The 18,084-nt window shown below is 41.3% G+C and overlaps 1 long non-coding RNA gene across 2 annotated transcripts; it reads right to left on the bottom strand.

The window, feature by feature from the left end:
* Nucleotides 1–16,565: 16,565 nt before the first annotated feature.
* Nucleotides 16,566–17,878, bottom strand: LOC134216961 (uncharacterized). 2 transcript variants are annotated; one of them, XR_009980887.1, is made up of 4 exons: nt 17,717–17,878; nt 17,533–17,661; nt 17,361–17,477; nt 16,566–17,303 (listed from the first exon to the last, which is right to left on the bottom strand). It is a non-coding gene; the product is annotated as an uncharacterized LOC134216961 (long non-coding RNA). The 2 variants fall into 2 exon arrangements; XR_009980888.1 differs by having other exon boundaries at nt 16,566–17,284.
* Between the last annotated feature and the right edge of the window lie 206 nt (nt 17,879–18,084).

The following is an 18,084-nucleotide window of genomic DNA, read 5'->3' as shown; positions in this document are numbered from 1 at the left end:
CCTGGATTTCCTGGAGATCCGGAGCCAGTAAAATTATGTCCTGCACGCGTCTCCCAGGTCCATCACCATACCGCCATCTTCGTCTGCCACATCGCCATTCAGGTGTTCTTCGTAGTGCTGCCACCACCTTTGGATCACCTCACGCTCGTTCGTAAGAAGGTTCCCGTTTATGTCCTTGCACATATCAGGCTGTGGCACGTGGCCCTTACGTGAACGGTTTAACTTTTCATAGAACTTTCGTGTGTTATTAGCGCGGTACAGTTGCTCCGTCTCTTCACGGTCTCGATTTTCCTGCTGGCGCTTTTTCCTCCGGAAAATCGAGTTTTGTCTGTTCCGCGCCTGTTTATATCGTGCCTCGTTCGCCCTCATGCGGTGTTGCAGCAATCTCGCCCATGCTGCATTCTTCTCTTCCACTAACTGCTCACATTCGCCGTCATACCAGTCGTTTCTCTGATCCGGGGGCACAGTGCCAAGTGCAGCGGTTGCGGTGCTACCAATGGCGGATCGAATATCTCTCCAGTTATCTTCAAGAGACGCTGCGTCTAGCTGCTCTTCCGTTGGAAGTGCCACTTCCAGCTGCTGCGCGTATTCTTGGGCTAGTCTACCGTCTTGTAGCCGCCCAATGTTAATCCGCGGCGTCCGACTTCGATGCGTGTTGTACACCGTCGAAAGTTTTGAGCGCAGGCATACTGCAACGAGGTAGTGGTCGGATTCAATATTCGCACTGCGGTAATTGCGAACGTTCGTGATGTCGGAGAAGAATTTACCGTCGATTAGAACGTGGTCGACTTGGTTTTCCGTTTCTTGGTTAGGTGATCTCCATGTGGCCTTGTGGATATTTTTGCGGGGAAAGAAGGTGCTTCGGACTACCATTCCGCGGGAGGCTGCGAAGTTTATGCATCGTTGGCCGTTGTCATTCGATACGGTGTGCAGACTATCCGGTCCGATGACCGGTCTATACATTTCTTCCCTTTCTACCTGTGCGTTCATGTCACCGATGACGATTTTGACGTCCCGCAGTGGGCATCCATCGTATGTCTGCTCCAGCTGTGCATAGAATGCTTCTTTCTCGTCGTCTGGTCTCCTTTCGTGTGGGCAGTGCACATTGATGATGTTATAGTTGAAGAAACGGCCTTTAATCCTCAGCTTGCACATCCTTGCGTTGATTGGCTGCCACCCAATCACGCGTTGGCGCATCTTACCCAGTACTATGAAGCCGGTTCCCAGCTCGTTGGTGGTGCCACAGCTTTGGTAGAAGGTAGCCGCTCGATGCCCGCTTTTCCACACTTTCTGTCCTGTCCAGCAAATCTCCTGAAGCGCCACGGCGTCGGGGATGTAATTCATCGTAGATCATCCTGTCGCAACCTGCGAAGCCTAGCGACTTGCAATTCCATGTTCCAAGCTTCCAATCGTGATCCTGTATTCGTCGCCTAGGTCTTTGCCGATTATATCGAGTCGCATTATCTCTTATATTGTTCGTAATGATTGGTTTTCCAGGCGGCTTATTGGGCCTGCGCAAACCTCCTGTCTCGTCGGAGGGCCGTCGTGTCAGGGCTGTTTATCGTCCCACCTAACACCAGGACTTGGGCTTGTGCGCTTTGAGCGGCACACGGTCGCTTTGGTGGGGCCTACTTGCGGATACATGCAGCTTTTTATAGAGGTTTAACAGCGCCCACTGTCAAACCCCACCACATCCTAGGCAAGCCCCACAACTCGCAGATGGCCTGGGGAGGGATCGTCAAGCCCTTAGACCTGTCAAAACATGAGTCAAATGAACGTCGTTATTGTTGCAGATTGAGAGGTATTGAGATTGTTATGAAATAGATTTTAAGAAAAGTTTTATCGAATAAACTATTTGTTTTACTTTCGCGAGTGTAAGTAATCTAGTTTATGTTTCGGGTTTCACTCATTTGTATTGCACTATTTAGTGACACTGCTTTTTTTTCGGTCAAATTAACAATACGGTCTAACGATTTTTTCGACCAAATTACCAGTTCGGTCGAATGTTCCTATCGGCTATATGTCGCTTGCTGCCAAACAACATTTAAGAACAAACCATTTTCGACCTGATAACAATTTTGGATATACATTCAATTTGGCCTCATGGGATTTGGTTAGATGGCTTTTGACTTAAGTCGACTTACAAAGTAGAGAAAATACGAAAATTTGTTCAACGATCTTTTAACAATAAGGCCATTTCGTCGATAACGTCATTTGGCCAAACGGGTGGACATTTTAAACCCTATTATCCTTTCAGTAATTGACATTTTCAGAAATTCCGGAAATACTCAAGAAATTCCGGAAAGTTTCTCGTGAAAATTTCAGAGAATTTCCCTTGAAAACTCCATTGAGTCTCCCACGGATATTCTGAAGAATTTTCTGTTTTAACTATGGCCATGGCAAACTAACTGTCTTAATTATTCTAGACTGAGCAACCCAAGTTAAAACACCCATTCTACTAGCCGCACTCTTCTACAATTATTTAAAAAATTGTGTAAATTTCGAAAAATACTCATCAGAAACTCAAGAAGAACTTTCCGTGGATATTCCGAACATTTTCGTGTAGAGGAAACTTGGAACAATTTCTCATGTCTCCGAATAATCTTCTGCTGAAATTCAAAATACTTTTCTTTGGATTTATATTAAAGAGCTTCTGTTGGTAATTCCAAAAAAATCTGGAAACTGCAAAGTAGTTCCCGTGGAAAATCCAAAAAATGTTTCCAAATGAATATTTTGGAAAAACTTTAATATTTTTTTGAAGAAGTTCATAAGATGTTTTAGGCGAAATTCGAAAAATTCTTCCGTGAATGTCTCAAAAATAGCAAATAATAAAATAGCGATAAAAGGCAAAAAAAACGTAGTGAAAAAATCGTCACACCGATTCACGCCGCCGCCGCACAGTGTTTTATTTCGTCATTTTCACGATCGAAATACAAAAACTCGAAAAATGTTGATTTTGGATATAGGGTATAGAGCGCATCTTTCGATAAAAACAGTTTGATGATTAATCCCCCTAAAAGTGAGTTGAGAAAATTATGTTTCCACCAGAATAGTGTCTTCCGTAAAATTGTAGCAAATGTTAATACGAGCAACTTTGCTGAACATCCCGAGTTTCTATCTCTTATATATAACAAACTTAAGACGTTTTATGAAAAAAAAACTCATAAAAATCTTATTTTTCATTCAAACTCTTTCCAATGATTTTTTCCCATTTTCCGTCTCTTCTACAAAGTTGTTAAACAAGCAAAATACATGTTTTTGCTGAACATTGTAATATTCCATCTCACATACAACAAAAGTTATCTTTAAATTATACATATTTTAAGAGGTATTTCAAGTTGTGAATACTCCCTTAATTGCAAAAAGTCGCAAATTTCTTCACGATATGCTGAAAACCGCTTATTCATTTATCTACTGACATTGAAAACTTTTGTCGACAAGAGTCTTCTCGAATGCTGTGATAAAAACTTGTAAACCTTGTAAATCATAATATTTGAATAACTTTTGTTTTATAAGAGATAGAAAGTTACAATGTTCAGCAAAAACATGTAATTTTGCTGGTTTGACAACTTTGTAGAAGAGACGAAAAATGTGAAAAATCATTAGAGTTAGTTTAAGTTAAGAGAAGCTCCAAACGCAGGAAGCACTGGTTCTGATGATGTATTTCAACTTGTTTTACACAGTTGCGTGGTCTGCAACACAAAATGAGCGGCAACAAACCTAGAATCAACACTTTTCTGTGGGGGCTGCCTATCCGATTCTGTTTTTTCGCACTTGTATACAAGTTTGTTGTCAAAAATAAAGCTACCACTGGGGTTAGTACAATAACTCAAATTTTGAGTAAATTCAATACTCTCAATTTTGAGTAGATTAAGGTCAACGTTGGAGCTTGAGCTTGAGCTTGATTGACTGCTCGTAGTTGCTACTCCATTATGACCAGATCAGCTGTTCTTGCACAGGGATCCAACAGATGTTTGCTTGGGACTAGCACACATCTTCAATGTACAAGTACTGGTGATCTCATTTGTTAGGTCATACTGGCGCCTGCCACGTCAGAATGCAAGTCAATGTAGGGAATGGGGAGGAAATGATGATGCAATCACTCGCCCACTGCAAGCCGAATATACCTCTGCACTTGCCACGAGTTCATGCGGAATTTGTTGGAATTTCTGGGTTAGGTTGCAGAGGCAGAGGTCCGTCTTGGTTAACGAGCTGCCAATGTGATAGATAGGAAAAGGTAACTGATGGAATTTCTAATTGAATGTAGGAAACGAGCTCTATAGTTCATTTCCAATTCTAGCAGATTACTGTTAGAATACTCAAGTTGAAGGTATAGGAATAGTAATGGAAACGGTATGGAAGTCTATTTTCAGTTCTAGCGATTGCTAGAACATGAGAAATAAAGAGAAAGATACAAAGTAGGAGAATGGAACGGACCTGGGATTGAACCCACGACCTCCTGCGTATGAGGCAGAAGCAGTAGCCATATGACTACCAAGCCCGCTTCAAGATTAAGGTCAACGTTGAATAAATTAAACTCAGCCTCGTGTAAATTTTTTTACCCGTGGTTAAAGGCAAACTACCTAGTACGAGAAAAATCATTTTACTCAAAATTTGGTTATTGGGCCAAACTACGATTTTGAGTAATGTGTAGACTAGACTAGACTAAAAACGGCTTTCATTGTGTTTAGCATTTCGGAATCTCACCACAAAGGTCAAATCAACCAAGGTTTGAAATGTTTCATTATTTATTATAAATGGGCACTGTAGAATACAAGACGAATTGAATAAAGTTGAAACCTTGCAATTAGTAAACCCATTCGCGAGTCAAATAGTGGCAAAAAATACCCAAACTCATTTTCATTTAAATAGATATATAGAAGATTGATAGATTAATAAATCACATAAAGAAAACATAGCAATGGCATAAATAGAATTGAATATTATTTGACTTGAACATCCTATTTAACTCTCACACTACCCTCTCGCTTAACGATGATCGCTATCATACTAAATTGGATCAATTGCCAACGGAAATATGGAGTGCGAAAATCTGCTCCCCCTCTCGAGCCCCAGCCCCGACAGCATTGGCTCATCCCCGTGGATACCATCTGCAATTGTCGAAAAAATGTACCACATCGCGCCATGCTTCACACCATTCCGTACGCCGCAAGCAAGGATTCGCCAGCGCGCAATCCAGAGCAACGCCGAGACCGGGTTTGTTGGTTGTTGCGGCTTTCGGCACGTCCTCGCCATTTTCCACTCCATGCGCTTGCCGAGGCTGTCTCCATGTGGCATCAGTAGTCGTGTCTTTTATAGGAGCATAAAAGCAATATCAAAAAGTCAGCAGCGTATTATCGTTCCACGGGACTGTGGGGGAAAACCATCCATGCCGCGTCTTCGACAGATCCGGAAGAGAGCAGCAGATTCCGCTGATCCCGGTGCTGTTCCGTCGTTCGGAGGCGGAAAGGACGGAGAACGTAGAAGAAATGAAAAAAAAATCGTCCAAACTGTAGCACGTTAAGCCCCAAACAATCAACTTAAGATTCAGCTCACGTACGGAATTACGAGATTTTGGTATGCATGCATACGACACATTGTCTGAGGAGCACCGGATGGTTGGTGGTTGGGGGCCATTGGGAGGATCTGAATTGCACAAAAGCCAAGAAAAATCGCAAACGGAAGAAACCCTAGACGAGCAGAAGTCGCACATTGCAAAGCATGAAGAAAAATTGAGTATCATTAGAATCTTAACGTGCCATTTTTCAACAAAAGTGGGTGAAAAATCTGCTTCTGATGCCACTGATGATGCTGATGACTTGTGTACGACGACGTTTGCTGCGTCTACGACGGTCCGTCGTCATCATCTTTCGGGGGGTTGTACGGGATATCGGTGCCACGGCAGAGTCAAGTTGGGGTGAGTTCAGCAGAAAGGATCAGAGCAGTACGTGCCGGGTGCTTATTTCGGTGGGAAGTCGGCAGAAGATGTGCCACTTCCGTCGCCTTTGGGAGTCAATTTGCGAGGGGCATCAGATTGTATCGATGACGCATTGATACCGAAGAAGATTATGTTGACTGGGATCAAGGCAATATGGATGAAATTTCAACGAGGATTACATAATTGATGAGATTGAATTTGCGAGGAAAAACAAAGAAATGTATGGAAACGATACTCGTAGCCAACTAACCACATTGGGTCATTTCCTAAATTTATAACATTCATGAACTGGTTGGTTTTATTGACAAAAAAGTATGTTAGCTATAGTTTATGTTATTTTGGAATCAACTAATAACAGGGTAAATTTTGTATCGCTCAGTAAGGGTAATTAAAATAAAGTTTATGTTTGCTTTTTGTCTTTCTCGTATATTACACTCTCGAACTGTTAGGAAAATTCGATTCCTGAAAAATTCTAAATTGTAAAAATTTGCTACTGGATGCTACTGAGCGGAATATAGCTCAGTAGCCTCCAGTAGCATTTTTTTTAAATTTAACACGCTAATTATTATAATCAATGCCGTAATCTGAATATGCTATAAAATTGTTGAAATCATTGCCATAAAATAAAACTCCCACCTACACGCTTATGGTCTGAGGGAAGCTCTCTCGCGGTAGTTTTCGAACTGAAAAGTCTGCAACTCGGAATTGGGAAGGAGTTTCACTTATCCCAGCTGACAATCTCTTTGGAATTTATCAAAGAATGTTCCTAGAAAATTTCGTGGACCTACTATTTTCCAAATTTGAATTAAGCTTTAAATACTGAACTATAGTACAACTGAAATTTTCGCTTCTTAGTGCCCCTCTCCAATGATTTGAGGCATAAAGGAATCGAATTTTGCAAAACCCAACTGACAAAAGTTTTGAAATTCTCCGACAATCATTTTGATATAATTAAGAGTAGGGGATATGACGGCTTTGGCTGGTTTTGTTCCATTATTGTCAGGGGGTTTTCCATAATTAATTATGCTGAAATTCGGCCTAAACATTCTTTGCATATCAAAGAATATTGTGGCCAAATTTCATAAAATTTGATCAACAAAAACCCTCCTGACAATAATAGAACAAAACCTGCCAAACCGTAATATCCCCTATATGCAACCGCATGAAATTTTGAAGGAAAGTTTTTTTTCTTAGGCCAAGTTTTCTAAAATCCATACAAACGTTACCATTTTCGGAGAGCAGCAAACAGGATACTTTCTCATGGCGCACGGCAAGAAAGGAGCGATGAGAGCGATTAATTTTGTATCTAGCGTTACACTAGAAAATAGCGCATTCACATTTGCACATAAGAATTCACAAAAAAATAATTCCCCACATATTTAATATGTATATAAATTGAAATCAAATATAGGAAAGGGACGAGACAAATGAGACAAATAATGCAAGTAAGACAAATAAGATAAATAAGACGAATAAGACGAACAAGACAAATAAGACAAATACAAACAAATACGACAAATAAAATATTCCTCCGGATATTCCTCCAGAAGTTCCTTCAAATATTCCTCCAGGAATTCGAGCTGATATTCATCCAGGAATTCCTCCGGATATTCCTCCAGGAATTTCTACAGGAATTCATTCGGGTATTCCTTTGGGGCCCTCCTTAGCCGTGCGGTAAGACGCGCAGCTACAAATCAAGACCATGCTGAGGGTGGCTGGGTTCGATTCCCGGTGCCGGTCTAGGTAATTCTCGGATTGGAAATTGTCTCGACTTCCCTGGGCATAAAAGTATCATCGTGCTAGCCTCATGATATACGGTTGCAAAAATGATTACTTGGTATAGAAACCTCGCAGTTAATAATTGTGGAAGTGCTTAATGAACACTAAGTTGCGAGGCGGCTCTGTCCCAGTGTGGGGATGTAATGCCATTAAGAAGAATAAGAAGATTCCTCCAGGAATTTCTCTAGACATTCCTAAGGGAATTTTGTCCAGATATAACTCCAGGAATTCCTCTGGATATTCCAGATTCCAGCTTCAAATATTCCTCCAGGAATTCGAGCGGATATTCATCCAGGACTGCTTCCGGATATTCCACCAGGAGTTCTTCCAGGAGTTCCTCTGGATATTCCTTCGGCAATTCATCCAGATATAATTTTAGGAATTCCTTCGAATATTCCTCTAGGGGTTGCGGGCCCTCCTTAGCCGTGCGGTAAGACGCGCGGCTACAAAGCAAGACCATGCTGAGGGTGGCTGGGTTCGATTCCCGGTGCCGGTATAGGCAATTTTCGGATTGGAAATTGTCTCGACTTCCCTGGGCATAAAAGTATCATCGTGTTAGCCTCATGATATACGAATGCAAAAATGGTAACTTGGCTTAGAAACCTCGCAGTTAATAACTGTGGAAGTGCTTAATGAACACTAAGCTGCGAGGCGGCTCTGTCCCAGTGTGGGGATGTAATGCCAATAAGAAGAAGAAGAAGAAGAAGAAGAAGATTCCTCCAGGGGTTCGAGCGAATATTCATCCAGGATGTCTTTCGGATATTCCACCAGAAATTCATCCGGATATTCCTCCAGGAATTCGTCCAGAGATTCCTCCAGGAATTCGTCCAGATATCCCTGCAGGAATTTGTCCAGATATTCCTCCAGGAATTCCTCTGGATGTTCTTCTGTTCATACCTCCGTATATTTCTCCGAATAATCCTCCTGGAGTTCGTCCAGATATTCCTACAGAAATCCCTCAGTGTAGTCCTCAAGGAATTCGGGTGGATATTCATCCAGAAATTCTTCCGGATAATCCACCAGAAATTCATCTGGATATTACTCCAGAAACTCCGCCAGATATTCCTCCAGGAATTCTTCCATATAATCAACCAGAAACACATCCGGATATTCCTCCAGCAGTTCCTCCGGATATTCCTCCACGAATTCTTCTGGATATTCCTCCAAGAATTCCTCCGGATATTTCTCCAATAATTACTCTGGATATTCCTCCAGGAATTCCTTCGGATATTCCTCTAGGAATTCGTCCAGATATTCCTCCAGGAATACCTCTAGATGTTCCTCTAGATATTCACACGGATATTACTCCAGGAATTCCTCCAGAAGTTCCTCCGGATATTCCACCAAAAATTCATCCAAATATTATTCCAGGAATTCCGCCGGCTATTTTTCCAGGAATTCCTCTGGATATTCCTTCAGGAATTTGTCCAGATATTCCTCCAGGAATTCTCTCAGATATTCCTAAATTCTTCCGGATATTCTATCAGAAATTTATCCGTATATTCCTCCAGATATTCCTCTGAATTTACCGCCAGGAATTCGTCCAGATATTCCTCCAAAAAATAAACCGGATATTCCTCAAGAAATTCGTCCGGATATTCCTCCAAAAATTACTCCGGATATTCCTCCAGGAATTCCTCTGGATATTCCTCCAAAAATTCCTTTGAATATTCCAGCAGGAGTCCCTCCCGATATTCCTCCAGGAGTTCGTCCTGATATTCTCCCAGGAATTTGTCCAGATACTATTCTAGGAATTGATCTCGATATTTCTCCAGGAATTCCTCCAGAGATTCCTCCAGACCGGATATTCAATCAGGTATTTGGCCGGTTTATTCCACAAGAAAGAATTCCTGGAGAAATATCCAAAGGAATTCCTGGGCGAATACCAGAAGGAATCCTTCTAGGAATATCCGTTGGAATTCTAGAACGTATATTCGGACGAAATCCTGGAGGAATATCCGAAGGAATGTTTGAAGGAATATCCGGAAGAATTCCTGGTGGAATATCAGGAAGACTTTTTTAAGAAATTGCTGGGTGAATTTCTTGAGGAATATACGAAGGAAATGATGGTGGAATATCCCGAGAAGTTCCTGAAGGAATATTTTAAGGAATATCTGGGGGAATATTCAAAGGAATTCTTGAAAGAATATCTGGCAGAATTCCTGAATGAATATTCAGAGGAATATCCTGAAGAATTTCTAGAGAAATATCCGGAGGAAATCCAGGGAGAATATCAGGTAAAATTCCTGCAGGAATATCGGGAGGAATTCCTGAAGGAATATCCGGAAGAATATCTGAAGGATTTTTCGAGGAATTCCTGGAGGAATATCCGGAAGAGTTCCTGGAGAAATATCCGAAGGAACATGTGGAGGAATATTTGGAGGATTTCCTGGCGGAATATCTGGAAGAATTCCTGGAGGAGTATTCGTAGTAATTACAAGAGGAATATCCGGAGGAGTTTCTAGGAGAATATCAAATGGAACTCCTGGAGGAATATCCGAAAGAATATCTAGAGGTATATTCGGAGGAATTCCTGTAGAAATATCCTGAGAAATTTCCGGAATAATTCCTGGATGAATTTCTGGAGGAATATTAGTAGGAATACCTGAAGGAATTTCCAGTGTACTTCCTTGAGGATCCTTCGAAGCAATTCTTGGAAGAATATTCAGAGGATTTCCTGGAGGAATACCCGAAAATTAAATCTTGTTTTATCACATACAAACGATATGTGTAAGAAACTTCGATAGCCATGATTGCGAACCTTTCCATCATGAGTCGCAATAAAATATTCTTTTTCGCAGAGAGGAAAGCTCAAATAATAATATAATATTGTAAGATGTGGCAAACGGTCTTATTCAGTTAAATTAGGAGTGAAGAGAAAATATAATAAAGCATAGTGCATAGTTAATTTCTTGTGTGGTTGAAGTCCGCCCACATAGTACCGTGGTGCTCCATCTGGAGAAGGAGTCACTTAGCACTCATGCTCCCATCCGGCAACTCCACTGCGAAACGCGAGCAATAATCTTAACTTTCACAATCTACACTACCCAATGAATCACCAATACGGTCCACTTTTGAGAGTTCCAACAGACACTACCACCTAGCGGCGATGTCACATAAGCAAGGTAAAAAAAGCACTTTCGGGGAATAGATAGCGCTTTTGACGTAGGACTACGTCTGTGTTTTCTATATTGGGGTACACTTTACGATTGCGAAAAACTTTAATATCTCAGCCGGTTCTCGGTGGATTTTCAACTTTTCTGGACTATTCGATCAAGGATGAGTCAATGCTTCTTTGTATTATGGTGGCTTTTGTATAAAATCAATGAAGACGCCACCTCAGTGGAAACTTTCTACAGCAACCACCCATCGGTGAACGTCGCTCGTACAGACAGATGCCAAGAGATAATGTTTGGTAATATGAAGAAACTTCGCCTTGAGTCAAATTTCTGCTGTTATTCTTCGCAACAATACGCATCAAAGATAAATAACATCTCATAACCAAATTGAGAATCTTGCGAGAAAATTTCATAGGATTCTTAGAATTTGTCATTCTCCGAACGGTCCGTTGTCTGCGGAATCTCGATCAATTTATTGAATACAATAAAGCTGCTTTCCGGCGCGCGCTATCCTTTTTGATCGGGATTCCGCGGAAAGAGCGGAATGAGCGGTTTGACACAATTTGATTCAGCGGAGCGGACACAGCAGCACGAAGGCGTGGGTAGCAGTGGCAATGCTGGGAAACGCATTGGGAAAAGAAAATTGGTTCTTCTCAGGACTAGCATTTTATGGAAAGAATGAGTTAATTGCGAAAATGAATTGTTTCGGCGGCATCGGATTTAGCGTGGTAGCTTGGTTGCTGTTAGTGTTTCCATCCGTTCAAATTAATTACATCATCTCCCTAGTTACGATTGAGTTTTGCACTTTGAAGAAAATTAATATCGGATTGTCGGAACCTTCTTTTGTATAGAGACCTTTTTGGAAGACACCATCCTCAAAAAATGGCCGAAATAAAGGAGAAATAAGCAGAATCAGAAGTGGCGTGAAACCAAACGCAAATATATTTATTAGCAACGTTTGGTTTTCGCCCGCGATGTAAGCGTACGTGGCAAAGTAAGGATTGTGATGTCCCCGACTGAAAGCCGGTCGAGTGGCTTCAGCGGCCGATGAGTCATGTTAATTCCACAGTTAGAGACTCAAAGTCCATCCAACTGGGAACAACTATTCGACTTCTTGATTCTGTTGGCCTCCGAGCAGTTTGCTCAATGTTAATAAAACGACACAAATTATTATGGCAAATACCATCAATTTCGAATAGCTACATAGTCCTACGTCACCTTCGAGTTTTTCTATAATTTTGCATGTTTTTGCATTAACCTACTATGCATTGCCACCATTCTTGAAAAAATGATCCGTTGTCTAATGTGCTACTGCTTAATCCGAAGAGCGAAAAGTACTGACCACCTGGTACAAATTATGTTCCGCAGGCATCTGTTGATGAACATCTGCAGCCGTTGAGTGTTCTCCATTGCTACACACCATGTTTCACAAGCGTATAACAGAACATATTATTTCATGTAAGAATTAAAAATTAATATTGTGCCCAAGTAACATTTAAAGTTTTATAACGCTCTTGAAGAGCATAATTTACTCTACAAGAGTGTTATAAAACCAGCATAAAACCAAAATGTTACTAGGGTGCTTCGTTCACTTATCTGCCTGTTTTCATATATTTCCTAAACTCGAAAAGGCAGTCCTTGCTCTCTTGATCATTAAGCCTATGTCAAACTTGGTACCGCACCGAAATCTGACACTATTTGGCTGCCAAGATATTGGAAACTTTCAACATTTTCCACTGATTGCCCGGATACTGAGAACTTGGATGGGGTCGCCATGTTCACATTCTTCGATTTGATTTTTACTGTGTCTGAAACTCGATTGATTCTTTTTGATTCTTTTTATAATTTTTCCCTTTAACTATATTTCTGAACCAAACTAAACCGAATCTTTTGCAACTTCAAATATGAAGATTGAATCTCCTTGATTTTCCGAACAAAACAAATTGATCATCATAACTGCTTAAAGACCTACTTAACCATCCAATTCAGCACAAATATCCTCTGGTTGTCATTGATTGTTCTCTGCATTTTATGGCATTTTTATGACGGAACGCAAACAAATTTATATCCTGTCGTAAAATCGTAGCATTTGACCTATTAAGAGGTACGTCGCCCGGAATCATTCAGCGAATTGTGTTGCATGACTCTGGGAAATCAAGAATGAATGCTTATACATCCAAACCGGGAGGACGGTCGTCCCGCGTGATGAATTTCAGTCCACACGAATCACTGAGGTTGATTTAGAGTAATCCTTGAACCGCAAAGCACCTCAGGTCGTAGATTCGATAGTCGGTATGTTGTCATAGTTGCGTGTTTCATTCATCAACGTTAGTATTCAAAATAATAGTCTATCCCCTTCGAGCTACTTTATGGCCAACAAAATGCACTGAATCTCATGAACGGTGAAACAGGTTTGTTTGCAGTGCAAATTTATACACAATTAATGCTGCTAAGCTCCAACGAAAGATAGCTCCCTCCATCGAAGGAGGATATCTGCCTCAGCAGACCGTTGTGAAGGTAAACTTTCGGATAACATCCTGATTACAGGAAGGTGAACTAGATGCTATTACCTCGTGGCAATCGGTGAAAGCTATGAAGAAGAAATGTTTTCTTTTAAAATAATGGTTTCGATGTCGTGTTTTCCTCCGGTACCGGAAGCTGATTCCCTCTAGTATTTAGAGCTATTTTGTATAGAAACATATAACAATAATCTGTGATGCAAATTTATGCAACAGCATAAATAAGGTATTAGAATTATCTACAAGGTTAGTCATTTATTATAGAGTCGCAGTGTCAAATGTTGATCTTGGGTGTTTATCGATTGGTTAGGAGTGCAAATACGGAGATGGCGGGATCGATTCTCGATCTGGTCTAGATTGTTTTCGGGTGGGAAAAATGCTCAACTCCCCGGGCATTGTACACAGATACATACTCATTAGGTCTCATTTTACAAAAGTGCTAAATGTTATGTATTCGCAGCTGGAAAATGTTCCTATCAATGAAAAATGAAACCCTTGAAGGAGGAGGAGGATGCTAAGTAGTCCTTCAACGGACTTGAAACAATTTAAGTAGAGGTTACCCTCCAGACAGCACCAAGAACGCTACTCTAGTGTGCGCGCCGTATGTATCAATATGCTGCTCATTAGTAATGGGCTTTCAGCAACCCCGACGAGTCATCATACATAGGGGAAGAGGTTCGGTTGTGGGAACATTTTTGTATGTTTGCCTTTCGCGTATACTAAGTATAAGTAAAGGCAATAGGATCACTCCAAAACCGAACTTTTGATAGAAGGCTCGAAGACCCATACTGTTATATACCAATCGATTCAGCTCGATGAGGCATCATCACCGCTAGGTAGATTATTCTGTTTTTTTCATAACTTTGGCCCTAGTTGGTGTCTGTATACCATCTGCCGACATCTGTATACCAATGGAAAGTTAGACTAACAATCTTACTATTTTCTGGTGCCTTTCTCGTGCATTAAAGACAATAATGAAAACAATTACTTAAATATACGAGAAAGGCAAACAGTTCTAAATAGCTGTTGAGATAGTTGGGTTTTCATTGTTTTATTGATTTACATTTATTGCATTCATATAGTCTTCTTCTTATTCTTCTTCTTCTTCTTCTTCTTCTTCTTCTTCTTCTTCTTCTTCTTATTATTATTATTCTTCTTCTTCTTATTGGCATTACATCCCCATACCGGGACAGAGCCGCCTCGCAGCTTAGTGTTCATTAAGCACTTCCACAGTTATTAACTGCGAGGTTTCTAAGCCAGGTTACCATTTTTGCATTCGTATATCATGAGGCTAGCACGATGTACTTTTATGCCCAAGGAAGTCGAGACAATTTCCAATCCGAAAATTGCCTAGACCGGCACCGGGAATCGAACCCAGCCATCCTCAGCATGGTCTTGCTTTGTAACCGCACGGCTAAGGGGGGCCCCAGATAGTACATTACAGTAAAAACATATTTTAAATAAAATCGAATGCAACTTGAAGAATTGGAATGCAGTTCTAATAAATTTGATCAAACAAACGCTGGGTAGACACCTTTACGTGGCGTGTTACGGGGTAAGATCTACCATGGTTGCTTTGCCAGCTACAGGCAAATCCTGACCCAACGAATACCTTCCTCATTATCCTACTCCGTGGTACTTATAAGGGTGTCGCTAAGTCGGTGGCCTCTCGTTAAGTAAGTACTACATTAACACTTCCTTACTCTCCCTAGTTACGGTGAAGACGGGCATGGCCGGGAGTAACGATCCTCATGCTTTTGTTATTTTTTTCTTTGACTGAGATCAAGAATCACTTCCCTTCTTGATTTCTGATAGCATTATAGATAAGGATGTCAAAAGTAAAACATGAGTATCACTAGTGTCCAATCTACGAACTACACCGTAACACTGCTAATGCTAATGCTAATGGAATGAAATTCTAACAAATTTGGTCAAGACACTCAAGACAACTTGATTGTGACCCAATTCGGTCACAGATAAGTTGTGGAAACTGACTTGGAACATAGCACACTCGGGTAGTTTCAAAAGTAGGGTTAGACGGTATAATATGCCCCCCCTAAGGCAAAACCTTGATAACTTTTTACTTTTCATCGCAATTTATGCAAACTTTGTGTTATTTGGTAGTGCAAGAAGTCGCAAATGCATTGCCCGTGAGTAGTCATATAAAAATATTACAGATAACACGTAATAATGCTTTTTTGAAAAGTCGTGAAAAAATGGTTTTCAAAAGGTGCCTGGGCAATACGCCCCACCTTAGCCAAAGACGTTCCATAGCCCTTCATTAGTATTTCATCAATCCCATAATAAAAAGGTTACAAATCCTTATGTGCTCGACATTAAAAAACCAACATAAGTCCATTTAATCAGGTTTTGATTACATTTCAATAATTTCCATACAATTTGGATGCAACTGCTGCAAGCTCGCCGCGCTTGTGTCCAGTTGGTAAGGGCATATCGTGTTGCCTACACTGCACAGTGTTTTCTAACCCAGGAATTCGTGATCGAAAATGATTTGGCCATGAAAAGTTGATTTTAGAGTCTCAGTGACTTCGGAGAAAAGTTTCAGTATGTTAAGCTCCATATTTTAGAAAAAAAATTTTTTGGCTAATCCCCCTAAAAGTGAGATGGAAATTCTCTTTCCTCCAATTATGAAGATACATCATTGGTGTCCTCGAGAAAGTTGTAGAAAAAGTTTCCACGAAAAATTTTGCTAAATAAACTTTATTTCTATCTGCTATAGAAGTCGAGATATGGGTCGTTATTTATGAACGACCACCAAAAATCAGGTTTTTCACGATACATTCGTCAATATATTTTTTAGATTTTTCAAATGTTCTACAAAGATCTACGTCGCGATAAAAAACATGAACCTTTCGAAGACAGTTTCTTCTTATTTTCAATATTGACGAAGTTATTGACGATTTTCGGTTCAAGAATGAGCTTTTTGTCATTAACTGCATACATGTAGGGGCAAAATGGGGCAGAATTTTATTTAGGTGATGGAAAGTATAACTCATGCACTAATGGTTGCATTGCAACATATATGTTACATAGCTTGACATAAGTGCCGTATGAACATCTATTTCTTCTTCTTCTTGTTATATATAAAAATGAATTGGTCTGTATTGTGCATAACTAAGAAACGGCTGGATGGATTTTCTTCGTTTCTTCGGCAAATTTGCTTATCAACATGTGTTGCGAGTAGTCCGGTAGCGGATCGAGCGGAGCTACCAGAGTGGACTTAAACTACACAAAACTGTAGGGCTAATGCACCGAAATAAACAAGAAAGCCGCAAATTTCATTTTGTACATATATTTAGGGTTTTATCCCCATATTTCTCTTGTCTTCCTACCTCCTACCCAACTTTCCTTTTCTCCTTCCTTCTATTTACTTCCTTACACTAGCATTTCCGTACTCACGGTTTTCCCTTTTCACTTGGGGCGTCCCCCTAATTCATCTCGTGCCCTTGCACAGCGGAACACAAACCGCCGCGACTCCTTGCATGCCGCACACCGTACTTGCTCCACCCACGCTGCTTCTGTCCTCTGCTGGATACCCCTCTGGCCGTCCAGTGCGACCTGGTACCTGGATGGGGTATCTCCGAGGCACTTCCGCTGTCGATGCGAGGGTTTCGCACTCCCTCTTGTTAACGATCGATTTCCGGCCACCTCCTTTCTGCTCCGGTCGCTGCTGTACGACTGATCCCACGATCACAGTCCCGTCGTCGAGGCGAGAGTGTCGTTCTTCACCGCGTCGGAAATCGGCTTCCCACCGCCGGCTTACTGCTTTGGTTGCAGCTTTGCAATGGATCCAGCGGACACAGTTCCGTCGTCAAGCGAGTGTTGACCTCCTTCCCGTTGTCGATCGGCTTCCAGCCGCCAGGCTACTGCTTCGGCCCAAGCCGGGAAAAGCCCCCGATCAAGGTTTTCTGGTTCCGTTAAAACACCCTGTTAAATTATTCGAGTCTTAGAAAGGGAGGTTTTCATTCATCGCAGGAAACTTACCCGATTGAGGGGGTGTTTCTGTCTCTTGGAACGCTTCTTGATTAGACTCCGATGACCCTGTCCGTTTTGCGCTGATTGTGATCCGGTTTTGTCCCAATCCTATCATGCGGATCTGATCTGTGATTTAAAAGTTCAATAATCACTTGTTTCATAGATCAAAAGTAAGATTTACCTTTCAATCATTCAATTACTGCTCGTTTTCAGAATATATTCGTCGCAATGGATCACGGGTGGTATAATGGAGTATTCCTCTCGTCGTCGGATGATGATTTCCACGTGTTGTAGCGCGCGAATCTTGGTGCTAATGAGGATTGAGGTTAGCCTTTAAGGTTCCGCCTAAGATAAATAAATCTTACCTCGTCGGACTCTTTTATCGTTCACGCGTCCAACTAAGACGACTGAGAATATTTGTTTCACAATTCCGCGTTACTTCGACGGGAGATAATACTTTTCCGCACTTTTGTCCCTCGTGGGCGAAACTAAACTTTTCTTCTGGCTCGTGCTGTCGACGAGCTGCTGCTGGCGGCGACGGTGAAAAAGGAAAAGACACCTTTTGCATTGGTTGAAGCGTCTTGATGGTGAGCGTGTGTGCGACGATGACATACACGCTAACTTGAAATAACTCAGTCGCTGGGTCGTTTATACCCGGATTTTTCTGATATTAGCAGTTGTCAAAATCCGGGTATGTCAACAAAATGGATCTGAGTCAGACGAACCCGAAATC

Source organism: Armigeres subalbatus, chromosome 2 (genome assembly GCF_024139115.2).
Source record: "Armigeres subalbatus isolate Guangzhou_Male chromosome 2, GZ_Asu_2, whole genome shotgun sequence".
NCBI classification, from domain to species: Eukaryota; Metazoa; Arthropoda; class Insecta; order Diptera; family Culicidae; genus Armigeres; species Armigeres subalbatus.
The sequence above is the reverse complement of the archived record's forward strand: the minus strand, read 5'-3'. Positions and strand labels throughout refer to the sequence as shown.